Consider the following 16060-nt stretch of genomic DNA (forward strand, 5'->3'; position numbering starts at 1 on the left):
TTCTGGAACGAGACACCTGCGACGGTCCGTCGTGCCCACGACGGTTCGTCCTGCAGGTCCATCGCCAAGTTCAGAGAGTCGATTTCAGTACCCAAATTTCTTAAGTCTAAGTATTCTGGAATGAGACACCTGCGACGGTCCGTCGTGCCCACGACGGTTCGTCCTGCAGGTCCGTCGCCAAGATCAGAGAGTCGATTTCAGTACCCAAATTTCTTAAGTCTAAGTATTCTGGAATGAGACACCTGCGACGGTCCGTCGTGCCCACGACGGTTCGTCCTGCAGGTCCGTCGCCAAGATCAGAGAGTCGATTTCAGTACCCAAATTTCTTAAGTCTAAGTATTCTGGAATGAGACACCTGCGACGGTCCGTCGTGCCCACGACGGTTCGTCCTGCAGGTCCGTCGCCAAGATCAGAGAGTCGATTTCAGTACCCAAATTTCTTAAGTCTAAGTATTCTGGAATGAGACACCTGCGACGGTCCGTCGTGCCCACGACGGTTCGTCCTGCAGGTCCGTCGCCAAGATCAGAGAGTCGATTTCAGTACCCAAATTTCTTAAGTCTAAGTATTCTGGAATGAGACACCTGCGACGGTCCGTCGTGCCCACGACGGTTCGTCCTGCAGGTCCGTCGCCAAGATCAGAGAGTCGATTTCAGTACCCAAATTTCTTAAGTCTAAGTATTCTGGAATGAGACACCTGCGACGGTCCGTCGTGCCCACGACGGTTCGTCCTGCAGGTCCGTCGCCAAGATCAGAGAGTCGATTTCAGTACCCAAATTTCTTAAGTCTAAGTATTCTGGAATGAGACACCTGCGACGGTCCGTCGTGCCCACGACGGTTCGTCCTGCAGGTCCGTCGCCAAGATCAGAGAGTCGATTTCAGTACCCAAATTTCTTAAGTCTAAGTATTCTGGAATGAGACACCTGCGACGGTCCGTCGTGCCCACGACGGTTCGTCCTGCAGGTCCGTCGCCAAGATCAGAGAGTCGATTTCAGTACCCAAATTTCTTAAGTCTAAGTATTCTGGAATGAGACACCTGCGACGGTCCGTCGTGCCCACGACGGTTCGTCCTGCAGGTCCGTCGCCAAGATCAGAGAGTCGATTTCAGTACCCAAATTTCTTAAGTCTAAGTATTCTGGAATGAGACACCTGCGACGGTCCGTCGTGCCCACGACGGTTCGTCCTGCAGGTCCGTCGCCAAGATCAGAGAGTCGATTTCAGTACCCAAATTTCTTAAGTCTAAGTATTCTGGAATGAGACACCTGCGACGGTCCGTCGTGCCCACGACGGTTCGTCCTGCAGGTCCGTCGCCAAGATCAGAGAGTCGATTTCAGTACCCAAATTTCTTAAGTCTAAGTATTCTGGAATGAGACACCTGCGACGGTCCGTCGTGCCCACGACGGTTCGTCCTGCAGGTCCGTCGCCAAGATCAGAGAGTCGATTTCAGTACCCAAATTTCTTAAGTCTAAGTATTCTGGAATGAGACACCTGCGACGGTCCGTCGTGCCCACGACGGTTCGTCCTGCAGGTCCGTCGCCAAGATCAGAGAGTCGATTTCAGTACCCAAATTTCTTAAGTCTAAGTATTCTGGAATGAGACACCTGCGACGGTCCGTCGTGCCCACGACGGTTCGTCCTGCAGGTCCGTCGCCAAGATCAGAGAGTCGATTTCAGTACCCAAATTTCTTAAGTCTAAGTATTCTGGAATGAGACACCTGCGACGGTCCGTCGTGCCCACGACGGTTCGTCCTGCAGGTCCGTCGCCAAGATCAGAGAGTCGATTTCAGTACCCAAATTTCTTAAGTCTAAGTATTCTGGAATGAGACACCTGCGACGGTCCGTCGTGCCCACGACGGTTCGTCCTGCAGGTCCGTCGCCAAGATCAGAGAGTCGATTTCAGTACCCAAATTTCTTAAGTCTAAGTATTCTGGAATGAGACACCTGCGACGGTCCGTCGTGCCCACGACGGTTCGTCCTGCAGGTCCGTCGCCAAGATCAGAGAGTCGATTTCAGTACCCAAATTTCTTAAGTCTAAGTATTCTGGAATGAGACACCTGCGACGGTCCGTCGTGCCCACGACGGTTCGTCCTGCAGGTCCGTCGCCAAGATCAGAGAGTCGATTTCAGTACCCAAATTTCTTAAGTCTAAGTATTCTGGAATGAGACACCTGCGACGGTCCGTCGTGCCCACGACGGTTCGTCCTGCAGGTCCGTCGCCAAGATCAGAGAGTCGATTTCAGTACCCAAATTTCAGAAGTCTAAGTCTTTTGGAACGAGACCCCCTCGACGGCCCGTCGTGCCCATGACGGTCCGTCGTGGGTTCCGTCGACTCGCACAGTTTTTCCAGAAATAAAATCTGCTGCTCAAAACGACTAAACAGGTCGTTACAATAGTAATGTGGAGAATTTGAAGTGTCAAATCGCGAGATAAAGCAAGTTCTTGCAAAGACCGTAAATGCCAACAAAAATATTTGATCAAGAAGGCTTGATGATGTTGTATGGGCTAATCTTGTAAAGAGAAGAACATAAAGCGATGTGGGCACTAAGGAAGTTGAATTTTGATTGGGGTGCCGCATCAATTGAAAGATTGAATGAGATAAATGATCTTGATCAGTTTCTAGTAACGTAATATGAAAGTTTAGTCTCATATAAAGATAAAATGAAGAGGTACCATGATAAGAAGGTCAAATTTTGTAAATTTACTTCCGGTAAGAAGGTGCTACTAATAAACTCAAGAAGAGCTTATTTTCAGGAAAACTCAAGTTCAATTGGACCGGACCTTTCATAATAACCCAAGTATTTCAACATCGAGCGGTTCAACTACAGAACAGGGATGGAACGAAGATCAAGGTTAACAGCTAAAGAATAATGATCAACATGGGGCAATCTGAGAGTGTCACTGAGGTTTTAGTGGCGAGGAGTTATGGATGAAGTCTAAGTAATGAATATGTTTGCGCCGTTCCATGAGGTTACATCGAGTGCTACTTGGGAAGAAACCAAAGATGTATAATCAATCCCACAATAGTAGTTTCTTTTCGATATAGGGTTTTTTCTTAAATTTGTAGTTTTTTTTTTTTAAAACATAGATGTTTATTAACTTTCAGTTTTACGGTTCACTAGATATATATAAAATAGGATCTGTGTATAAAGGTATCCTGAAAAAATATAAAGAGATTCCTAATGTGTACTAAATGCATAGGGAAGAAAAGGAAATTTTGCAGAAATTTAGCGAATTCAGTGGTATATGGGTCCCATTGACGGTCAATCGGTTCACCCATTCACCGTGCATATACATCAAAATGGGAGGCTGTGACTACGTTGGGGTTCACTTTTCCGGGAGTGCCCCTAGTGTCTTGGGATGCATCCGGTGGAGTGTGTCTACCCGGAGGAACATAGGATGGATCCTACTCATTCTCAGTGTCTTCGTGATCAACCAAAGAGATGGGGTGACCGATTTAGATTTGCCCCTCTTGGCATATGCATTGTCTTTCTTTGGAGCTACCGGTACCTGTGAAGTAGTTGTTAGTATCATAGCAACATAATTATACACTCAAAAAACAATGAAAAGAAGAAAACTTAAAAATAAAAAACACAGATCTTTTCTACAGAGTCACATTAACGAGACCCATCAATAGTCCGTCGATCAATCGACCATCCGTAGATCCTATATGTTGTCTGACACTTAGAATTAATCTTGGATTGGTTGAAAACAGACTTTTCTGATTAAAATGACGGATGTGCAAAACAGACCATCGATCAAACGACGGACCGTAGTCCACTTCCGTCATTTGACACTTATAATTACTCTTTGATTGGTTGAAAACACACTTCTCTGATTAAAACGACAGACGTGCAGAACAGCTTGTCGATCAATCGACAGACAGTAGTCCACTTCTGTTATTTCAAACTTCAGGTTTTTTTTCCTGGAAAATTCAATCTACAGACCCCACCGACAGACTGTCGATTGATCGGCTGTCCGTAGAAGGGGTCTCATACTGTGGCCCTAGGATAGAATTCATGCCTCTATCAACTTCCAATTTTTTAGTTTCCTTAGTGACTCCTTTTTGCACAATCCAATTTAAACATGTTTTTTAACACACCAAATACTAGTTTATCATTCCTAGAGTTCCTATTTCGTTAAACGATCGAACTCAATTCATTAAGAACATTGAACCCTAAGTCAGAAATTTCAGATAAACTGAGACACACAACATTTTAGATCGTTAAATTTGCTTCACCAACACTGTCTATCATTCCCATGGGAGTAATTACGCGACTTCAATCACACGAATTAACTTAATTTAGTCCAAAGGTCAAGAGCAACTCCCTGATACCTATATTAAACTATGAAAGAGAATTCAAAGTTAAGAGAAATCGAAATACCTTTCTTAGTCGTGCACAGTGGAGTAGTTGTGTGCCCTTACTAATATGAACATTGAAAAAGTACCCTATGTGTCCTAACTCGATCACTAACCTCTAGAGAATGGAACAACAGAGAATTTGGGTGGGGCGGGGCAAGGGGGAATGTTTGGAATGTGAGGAATCTGATAGGGTAGATGAATTTTGGACATGGGGAGTTTAATTTTGAAGTGAGATATGGAAGAAATGGTAGGATTAAACGGTTAAGGAAGGAAATTTTAAAGAAAATGGAATGAGGGATGAAATTTGAAAGGGGTGGCTTTTAATATTACCGGTCGGGTTGGGTCAGATCACTGGCAGACTTGGATTCAGGGAACCCTGTCGACGGGTTGTGGATCAATCGACGTCTTGTCGATTTGGAACGTCGATGAATTTTAGACTTAAATAAAATTTAAAACATTCCTGGGATCTACGAACACCATTGACGATCCGTCGATTGAACGACGACACGTCGATGGGTTTTGTAGAACTCTACACCAGACCATTTTCTATAGATTTGTGATTTGTCTCCTTCATATTTACTGCCATTTAGGCCAATATTTTTGTGTTTTTCTTGACAATTTTATGACACGAACCCTATACTAATCTCTAGAAACACTAGCACACGAACAAAAATGAAATAATGATAAAAACAAAACAAAAATATGACTATTTCTACAAGTAAAACAGAAACCTATCATTGGCTAGAGGGTACACCTTGGGTTGCCTCCCAAGAAGAGCTTTATTTAATCTTGTATGCAGTACGGTAGGACCAAAGAGCATCGTCTAGCCACATTAACCTGTCCGTTCTATTTGCATTGACAATCTTTGCTAGAATTTGTTTGGTTTGCCGATTAGACACCTCAACTTGCCCGCTAGTCTGTGGGTGGTAAGGAGTAGCCACATTATGGCGAACACCATATTGTCTAACAACCCTTTGAACAATTTATTACAAAAGTGAGAGCCACCATCACTAATGATGGCTCTAGGTGTACCAAATCTGGAGAAGATATTATTCTTCAAGAGTGCGGTGACACTCTTTGCTGCATTGTTAGGAAGTGAAATTTCTTCCACCCATTTCGACACATTGTCAACTGCCACAAGAATATACTTCATACCATGAGAACTCACAAACGGGCACATAAAGTCAATGCCACATTCATCAAATAGCTCAATCACAAGAATATGATTCAAGGGAAGATCTTGGCTCTTTGAAATTCCTCCATCACGTTGGCAGCGATCACATAATTTGGCGAACACATGAGAATCTTGAGGTACGGTTGGCCAGTAGTACCCACACTGCAAGATCTTGTGTGCAATTCGAATACCACTATGGTGCCCACCCACAGGCGAGGAATGACACACCTCCAGAACACATAACATATTAACCGTAGGTAGAGAATGACGATTAATCCCATCGCCACAACTCCTATATAAGTAGGACTCATCCCAATATTACTTTTTCACATCAAGCATGAACTTTTTCCTTTGATCAAAGGTCAAATCTTACGGAACCACAACACTTGCTACATAGTTGCAAATTTTGTGAACCATGGGATCAGATCCTGAGAAGTATCCAATACATGTTCATTTGGGAATGAATCATTAATTTCTGGCTTTTCTCCCAATTCATGAATATCGTCATCCTCTAATCTAGACAAGTGGTAGGCTACTTGATTCTCGATCCCCTTTTTATATTTCACCTGAAAATCAAACTCTTGCATCAACAATATCCATCTGATAAACCTTGGATTTACATCCTTCTTCAATATCACATGCCTCAAATTAGAATGGTCGGTATGCACTATGACCCTCGTGCCAAGAGAATAGGAGCGAAATTTCTCGGATGCAAACACCACCGCAAGAAGTTCCTTTTCAGTTATTGTGTAGATCTTTTGGGCTTCATTCAGTAATTTACTCACATAGTAGATGGGGTGCAAGGTTTTATCCCTCTTTTATCCCAATACCATACCAGGTGCAACCCCACTTGCATCACACATCACCAAAAAATGGCTCACTCAAATCTGGTGAAATAATAATGGGCGCAAATACCAACTTCTCTTTCAACTCTCCAAATGCCTTAAGAAAAGATTCATCGTAATAGAAATTACATTCTTTCTCGATCAATTTCAACAAATGGTGTGCAATTTTTGAAAAATTCTTAATAAACTTCCGAGTAAAAGCAAGCATGCCCAAGAAAACTTCTCACAGCCTTGAAAGAAATAGTTGGAGGAAGCTTCTCTATCACTTTCACTTTAGGTAGATCAACCTCTATTCCCTACTTCGAGATACAATGGGCCAACTCTCCGGGTTTACACTCTAGACGTAACCGGCGTCGTCATCCTTTCTCAAGGACTAACACTAGCCTCTTAGTCTCATGTCATTACATTCATAGGTAGAAAATGCGGAAAAATTTAAAACATTCATTACATCTACATGGAGGTTTACATAGACCTTTACATACACATAATATATATGTATCGAGCATACATATACCCTTCGTATAAAAAGGTTACATGGGCTTCTACTTTTATTGCACATACATATATAAGATAGAAAGAAGTCTCAAAGATTGTCTCATCTCATACCATATAACGATCACATAATTTTGGCATTGCCAACATCAAATGTAAAGGAGTCACATATATGATTATACAAGTCGTACACAATGAAAGTGGAATGAACATAAAAGTCTTAGAAAAACAAAGGAAACTTCATAAGCAAGATATTGGCACCGCGCTCGGAATGTGAGGACCTACCCACTTGGATGATAGAGAATATCCAAGTCTTCTTCAAGTCGTCTCGAATGAGCCTTCAACGATCGGAACCTAAAATGCTTGGGAAAAGGGAAGAAAATGGGGTTAGTACTCCACATGTACGATGTATGAGACCATATGCACATATAAGAGATAGAAACACATTATGAGATTATATTTGTAACTAAATATAATTATATTCATACAAAAATAATTAAAAAATCAGAATTAAACTATTAATAAACTATAAGCAAGCAAGACCGCACAACTAATTTGACCCATATTAAGAAAATCATACCTCTAGTATTGGGGTTTCAAATAGATATGAATAAGAGATAGAAATTTATACCAAAATGAGCTTGCATTAAAATGTGTATGAACATCTAAGTATTGTTACATGAAAATAATGAAGAATCAAATAGACCCAAGTCCAAATCCTTGGAGATGAAAATATTTTAGTCTTCAAGTTCTTCCCCAAAAACCCTCTCAAACTTAGAGCTCAAAAACTCATAAAATATCGTTAAAACTACAGAAAATCTAATATTGTTTGATAATAGTCTTATCATTCTCTATACTAAGTTAAAACACTTAACAAGTATTTATAGTTTTCAAAGATTAGTGTTGTTGCGGATAACTCAATGCAGTTTGTTAGAATTTCCGATCAAATCGATGATTCTCCCTTTGGCAACTTAATCGTCTTATGCTTAGTCGAATTATCTTCGTGTTCTGGATCACTTGGCAATAAAGTACTACTGCACAAAATTTCTTTGTGATATTCCGACTGCCTCTTTTCACCTTCGATTTGATCCTTTCCTTCAGGTCTTAGCACATTGGAACAAAAGGCGATCTTCAGACATATAAGCGATTCCCCAAGTGGAATAGGCGATAATCAAGACTTCATTTTCTTTTGCTTTTCATCCTTTTTGCTCTTTTTTGTCAAATAGTGTCCATGCTTTGTCTCAACCTCAAAGTGCCTGAAACTCAATGTTATTCATCAGTAATTAAGGCAAAACAAGAATTTAAGTAGACTAATTCTATAAAAATATAGCCCTTAGTGAGTCCAATCTTTAGACTCATCACTTGGCGACGGTCTCAAAACAATAGAAGGATCTCTTAGTTGAGAAACTTGTTATAAAAGTCTCTATAGGACAAAGATTCTTCTCACGCTTGGATAGAAGTGAATTTGAATCATACTCAGGTCCTAAGCCACTGAGTATTTATAAAAACAAGTTCTTCATTTGGAATGAAATCTTCTACAGTATCAAGTTTTTGCAACATTTTTGATCTCCTAGAGATACATTGTCATACTATAAGAGTTATTTTTAATTGGGGCTGATGACTTGGAAAGATTTAAAATTTGTGTGTGTGATTTTTCGCATACAATTGATGGTGTGCATCTAGGCTTACTAGGATGTGGATGTTTTTTGTGATTGCAGAGGTTATGATTTGATCAAATCATGCAATCAATACATTAGGAATCAACATATCTTGTCAAAACTAGATATAATGTTTATGGTTGGGTACCTCTAACTCATTCTCAAGGAAACTCTTGGATGGTGTTTGTAACACCACAGTTTTAGAAAACGCTAATTTCAAAAAGAACTAAATTGGAAAGTGTTCAATTCAGAACTGTGCAAGTTAAACTTAAAATGTGAGTTCTGTGTCAACTTCAAAAGAATGCAAATTTCCTTAAATGATGATTTAGGTGGCCCATACAGTGGAAAATGAATATCTCCGAGTCCTCTTTCCAAGGCCACCAAGTTTGCTAAATTTTGAATTGGGATGAACAAGACATTCCGGTTTAAGTTCAACCTGTACGATTAAGGAAAATAATCAAAATTCAAGAATAGTATTTTTGCGGTTTCCCTTACCCCTTTAACCTTAAATGTCTCTTTCACCCAAATAGGGGTCTAAATTAATTTAGATCAGTTTTCACAAACCTAAAAACGCATATGATTTTAGAGAGAAGTTGAAGAAGAGAAAAAGGAGATGTTCAAGTGTTCGTTAAAGTTTCTTGCAATTGTCGAGGAATTTCGACAATGATTTGATCCTTAAACCCTCATACCAATAATGAGAATCTTGATTAAATTCGTCCATGAAATATGGGTATTGAAGTTCTACATGAATTGTCTTAAAAGTTTTGTTCTTCAAGCATTACTATTGTAGTTTGATGAGTTCTTGAGGTGAGAGATTGTGTTTGAGGGTTGTTCTTGAAAATATTTGAGTATGTTTTCGTTTAATGTAGGGTATTGCAACCTAACAGAGTTTTGGAGAAATCAATCAATTCTAGGCGAGTCAACCCACTTTCCCTTCTGTTCTTCGATTTGTACATGTTCCTTTGAGTAGAGCTTTCATTCCTTTGTTAATACTAGCTATTTGGAAACTTCATTAATCATCGATATATCCTATCATGAATCATAACTCTTGAATTCACATTTCAAATTCAATAAAGGATTCATTGTAAAGTTTAAGAGAGACTTTCGAGTCCTTTTAGTAGTATTTTACTAACTTTTCGAACTTATATTAATACTTGAGTAAGAGTATGAGGAGAGTTCAATTCATGTTTTTAAAATGAATACAAAAGAACTAGGTATTCCCAAGAGTAAATGTTTTTACACTTATAAAGGGAGCAAACTTTGGTTTCCAAATGAGTTCATGAGCAGTTTGGAGCTCTATCTCTTTTAAGATATCCTTTCGAGGAATAATCTCACAATTTGAGGATAAGAGAATGGTTTAAAACATTGATCATGAGCTATATTATTGGGAGTAGTATTGAGAACTAATATTGACACAAGTCCTGACAATTTAAAGCCCTCATAAAATATGTATGCAAATAAAGGTAAAAAGGGTAAGACTTTTTAGTTGATTCTTATTGCTTATAAATCATATATTAGTGGATCGACATATTTTTAGGATGTCATATACTTCGACAAGGTATAGGACAATTCTTGCAAAATGGGCTAGACGTTGTATAATCGCATAACTTATAGTGATGCTTGTCTGTTATAGAATCTCGCAAATAGGAGAAAAAATTTTACTATTATAATTTTAAATAGTTTGAGTTATTATCTACTGTTTTAAAATTTTTCATTATAACATATCGTTACTGTTTCTTTTATATTGAACCAACTTGAGTATATCTGAGTTTGAGTTTATTTGAGTGTCTTTGAGTTAAGATGAGGTGAGTATGTTCTTCCATTTTATTAAGTTTAAGCTTATGTTTGTGCTTTAGAATTCCCTTACATGCTCGTACATTCCATGTATTGATGCCATTTGGCATGCATCATTCGTGATGGAGATATAGGTAATCAGGGTCATCTAGAGGTGTTTCATTGGTACCACTTGTAGGTCAAGACTTTCTTTTCTGTTCCTCCTTGCTTCTGGGGGTTCCTTATTTTCTTTCAATCGCATTAAGGTGTTATGGGTCTTTCTCTGTCATCCATCACAGTTGTTAGAGGCTTCATAGATAGACATTGTTGATGATTCTTTTGATTTCCATTGTTAAATGTTTAAGACTTGAGTTTCTTTTTTTGTCCAGTTGAATGTTTTCTTTAAAATATCCTGAATATCTATTTTGAGACATTGAGTTAAATCTTTACTTTTGAAGTTCATTTATTTCAAAGTAAGATGTCCGCTCAAAGTTGAGTGAGGTCAATGGTTCACTTTGGACAGAAATTGGTTCTCAAGTGCTAGTTACCACATGGTGTAGGCTCGTGGTGTCACATCATTGTATTGGAGCACAAAGTTTAGGTGTCCTAGGGTGTCTATGTAGTCGTTTATGCAGATTCTTAGTTATCTGTGTGAAGAGCAACACATCTATAATTAGGAGGCTAAGTCATTTAGGAACTATCTCACTTCTTTCATACTTTTTTCGAGTAATAGAGTAAACTCTATAAATGTTTCTTTGTAATTCATTCTTGCACGTATCTTTCATATCATGCCTCCATGAAGAAATATTTGAGGTCGTCCTGCTGGAATATATGTTAATCCACAGGATCAAGGGGCACCCAATATACAAGAATTGAAACCCTAAGGAAAGGTAGCTAATGATGAGATCTGGGATGCTATCTAGATGTTGTGCCAATTTTTGACCAATCAAGTTGGGAAACTATCATGACCCGGGGGTACCCCCTAGACGTAAAGAGGTGTATAAGACCTCGACAAGTCTCATAAAAGACGCTTACAATATCATAACATAAAGTAAAATAAATAAGATGGAATTTAAAACTTGTCAATACAATCAAAGTCCCTTATAAAACGAGCAGAAGTCTAACAACATTGTATGAAATCATATAAAAACATGAATAAAGTCTTGGGTCACAGCCCATACAATAGTCCAAGAAAAAAAGGAGAAGCATAACAGAAAGTGGTGATCACATTCTCGGACACAATGAGGACTCACAAAAATTCACTTCCTTGATTGAAAACAAAAGTAGCATGAGTGTGAGAATCTATATCGTCGAACCCTACATTTGATAAGAATGTAGTGAAAAGTATATGTTAGTAGAAAGACGGCATAAGCATTATAAAGAGATAATGAACATCATGTTAAAAGAGGAACACTTCCTTAAGTAACCTCACTTATTCTTAGCCAAGGCAACGGCGGACCTATGTAGTCAATTATGGGTGTTTAAGAACCCACTACCTTTTGTGTCAACATTATTATCTATTTAAAAAATTTAGAAATATATTAACCGAGCACCCATTATATGTAGAAATTTCCGAGCTCAAAATATTTGAGCACCCATGATACAAAATTTTGGATCTGCCACTGGCCAAGACATAGGTCATCCGTCTCTAGTCAAGATTACATCATGGAAGTCATATCTAGTAACACTCCAAGAAAATCATCTTCATAACATAATCACATCATCCATATTTACTTTTTAAAAATATCAGAATTCGTCTCAATGCGCAACTTACAAAGGCTAATGGGAATTCGCCTCTTGCCTTACTTACTCTTGGATCGTAGGTTCTCCCATCCACAATCTCATCATATGACACAAATACTTGCCTCCACATCATTTTATAAGGATGATGGGTACTTTCCTCCATGTACATTGATCATAGTAAGTATTGGACTCACCTCTTGTTCAATTCTAAGGAGTATGCGAGTAACTTTATATCCATACATATGAAGGTCAAGGGTAATCACCTCTATCCCCATCAATTACATAATTTTTTAGTCTATATTCATTTTAGGTGAGCAATCCTTTCAACCGAGAATCATTCATGTGAGTAAAATGTTCACATTCGTACATTCATAATTAAGTAATTCATGTGGGAAGTATCTCTTTCTCAAGAATAACATCAGTTACCAACAATTCATATCATTAGCTTTACTATCAAAGCGCAAATTCTCATGACCATCATCTAAGCATTATTATGAAGTAATTAACATCATATTCATCATATATTCTTCAATCTCAAGCAATTCTAGTCTTAATTCATCATCATAGGAGATATAAAACCCGATAAAGTTACCCTTCATGTCATCAACCTAATTATACCAATTGTAGGTTAAATCATGGAATAGGCATGGGTACACGTGATTTCATCCTAAAAACATGTAATCCTACCAATTCAATCATAAATAGTCATAATCCACCCAATTGGATTAATATTAAACATAATCCAAAACATTGGAAAAAACCCTTACTAGAATTGGGGAAATCCTTCTTCCAAGTGTGGAATTCTAGGGTACTTTATGGGAGGAAGGATCCCAGGGATGAAAATAAAGCATACCTTAGTCACAATGCCCACAAAATCTAGAATGATTGGGATCCTTGACCTTGAACCTAGATTCAATCTTCTTCTTCTTCTTCCACCTTCAAGAGAGAGAATATTTGAGAAAGGATTCGAGTTTACTTTTTGGAATTGAGAGAATTCCTTAATTGAGTGAGTTTAGGGGCCTAAAATCCCTTATATATGTTGTCTAGGTTTAGGAAAAACAACAGAACATTGATTTAATTAAAACCATAATAGACCCTTAAGTCCCTAAAATAATTGTCTCGTCACAAACCACGAGACAACATCGACGGGCCATGGATGGACATACGGTCTGACCTAGTAAACATGGTTTTCTTTAGAGACTTTTGGTACAAACGACAACCACTAGACCACGGGGTATGGAACACACCTAGGATCTGTACATCCCACCGTGGTCCAAGCTAGGAAAAATTTCAAGGAGTCAATCATTAGATCCACTGACGGTCTGTGTGCTTCACCACGGGTTGTGGATAGCACCTGGAAGGTCCATTAAGCTGCCTTTTTCCCTGTTTTAAATCTGGGATATTAAATTATCTCCTCATTGGCATCATTCGTGCTCGAATGAGATTCTAAGCATGTTTCTAAACGGAAAGAATCAAGACTAGCAACCCATTATGCATGCAACACATCTAATTGGACACAGCCAAGAAGGAATTATCAACTCCGAGTTAAACAAATTCAATATACCATATTGGAGTAGGAACAACATCAAAAAAATAATATTCATGAAATCTTAACATTTATCATGTTAAAGAAGAAACTATCATATTTCACTAAAAAGTAGAGATCAACACAATCTCATGGATCTGATATGCAATTCAATCTCAAAAAGCATAAATTTAAGGAGAGGATCTCTACTTCAAGTCAAGACATGTTAGACAACTATCTAATTGAAGTCTACAAGATACTTATACACAATACAAGACAACATGAGGAAAATACATCATAAAAGCGTCTTCTTTCAAAACTTAAGCTTTTTCATAAACATGCAATTTATGGAAATCATGGGAACACATAAACACACAAGACTTTAAAAAAAAAAAAACCAAGAGGAAATGATTACCTCATGCTAGAATAGGTGGAAGAAATATGAGGATACTGTGAGATCATATGGTCTTCGGCCTCCCAAGTATGACTCTCAACTTGATGGTTTCTCCATAATACTTTAACGGAAGCAATCTCTTTGTTCCTCAATCTCTTAACTTGTTGGCCTAATATCTTAACCAGAACTTCTTCATAATAAAGTTTCTCTTTCACTTCAAACCAATATAGAAGAAATATAAATGTCAGATCACCAACAAACTTTTTCAACATACAAACATGGAAAATCGAATGAACCGATGCCAACTCGTTTGGGAAATCAAGCTCATATGCAACCTTATTAACACGCTTCAAAATTTGAATTAGGCCTATGAAACGGGACTAAGTTTTCCTATCTTTCCAAACCTCATTACAACTTTTAATGGGTGAGATTTTCCAATAAACACAATCAAGCACATCAAATCATGGTCTCTCATTCTAACATTGACATAAGACTTTTCTCAACTTTGGGCCATTCTGAACCTCTCTATAATGATTCAAACCTTGTCAATAAACTCATCAACTAACTCGGGTCCTATCAAAGAAACTTCAGCCAACTCAAACCATCCTATAGACGATATACATCTCCTACCATAAAGATCCTCAAACAATGCCATACCAATACTCGAATGATAGCTATTATTATAGAAAAAATTCTATCAAAGGCAAATGGTCATTCCAATTTCCCTTGAAATCAATCACACTAGATCTAAACATGTCTTTCGATGTTGTGATTGTTCTTTCCGCTCTTCCATAAGTTTCTTGATGAAAAGTTGTACTTAGCTTGACTTTAGTGACAAGACTCTTTTTCGAAGGACTTCCCAAATAGTGAAGTAAACTCAGTACCTCTATCAGAGATGATGCACAAAGGAACTCCATGCAGGCGACAATGATAAAGGGACACCACTAGGATGAATCTTCCAAAATTCCATTGTTCTAAGATTGATGAAGATGATGAAGAGTTCATGTATAGGGTTTAGAAAATAGTAGGTAGTATGGTATTGTCTACACTTGAGAAGGAAGAGTTTGACATTTACTTACTCAGGGATATTATGACCATATTTTACATTTTGAGCATGTCTCTCATACTTAGTACATTCCATGTACTAATGCTTATTTTTGCCGATATTATTTCACCAATGTAGGGCTTGATGAATCGTCTCCCTCCCTTCGTTTGTGGCTAGATGATCACTTTAGAGATTTCAAAACATGGTAAGTCATCACACTTGGAAGACCTTGTCACATTTTTGTATTGTCACAATTACTTTTGAATATTTTACATGGTGTATGGTTACGTCCCGACCATCTCTTTCGATTTTGTAAAAAGGCTTGTCAAGAATATGTTAGACTTTCGCTTTGAAATGTAAAGCTCTTTATTTTATATAAAATTCTTTACTTTTGTATATCAATATGTGTATATGTATGTCAAGTATCTTGTGTAGAACTATGTAAGGGTATTATGTGTACTTTGGATCATGACATATGATCCTCTTAAACAAAAAGGTATTATGAAATTATATTAATGGATATCAATAAAGCGTAAATTGAGAATATATTTGAGGAAAATAATCTACATAATATATAATATTCAAAGTTTACGATTAAAAGAATTTAAACAACTTTAATGGTTTATACATCATCTAAGTATCTAATTCTCCTATTAAAAGTTGATCGACCCAGACAACTAATTGGTATGATTATAAGCAACCTGGTTCAATTTTATGTATGTTATGTTTGGTGCAGTTGATGATATCCATGCTCTCATTATTTCCTTAAAAAATTCTTTTTTCAAAATTTCAGGAGGAAATAATTTCTTCCCCTCATTTGAAAAGTAAAGTTGGATAATATGGCTTTCCATGTGGAAACTATGTTTTTTTGAAATGATTCCCTTGTCCAAAATATATTGGGCTGCGCTATAGTCATTGTTTATGAAATTATCTTTAAATTTGGTAATGCCTAGAGATATGACAAAGATGTCTAAGAGAATTATAGGTAAAATCTAAGTCTGAATGGTGTTTACTAATGTAGCACCTCTATCTTATAAAGAGTTCGATTTAGAAAGA

Source organism: Solanum pennellii, chromosome 9, assembly GCF_001406875.1.
Source record: "Solanum pennellii chromosome 9, SPENNV200".
Lineage (NCBI taxonomy): Eukaryota > Viridiplantae > Streptophyta > Magnoliopsida > Solanales > Solanaceae > Solanum > Solanum pennellii.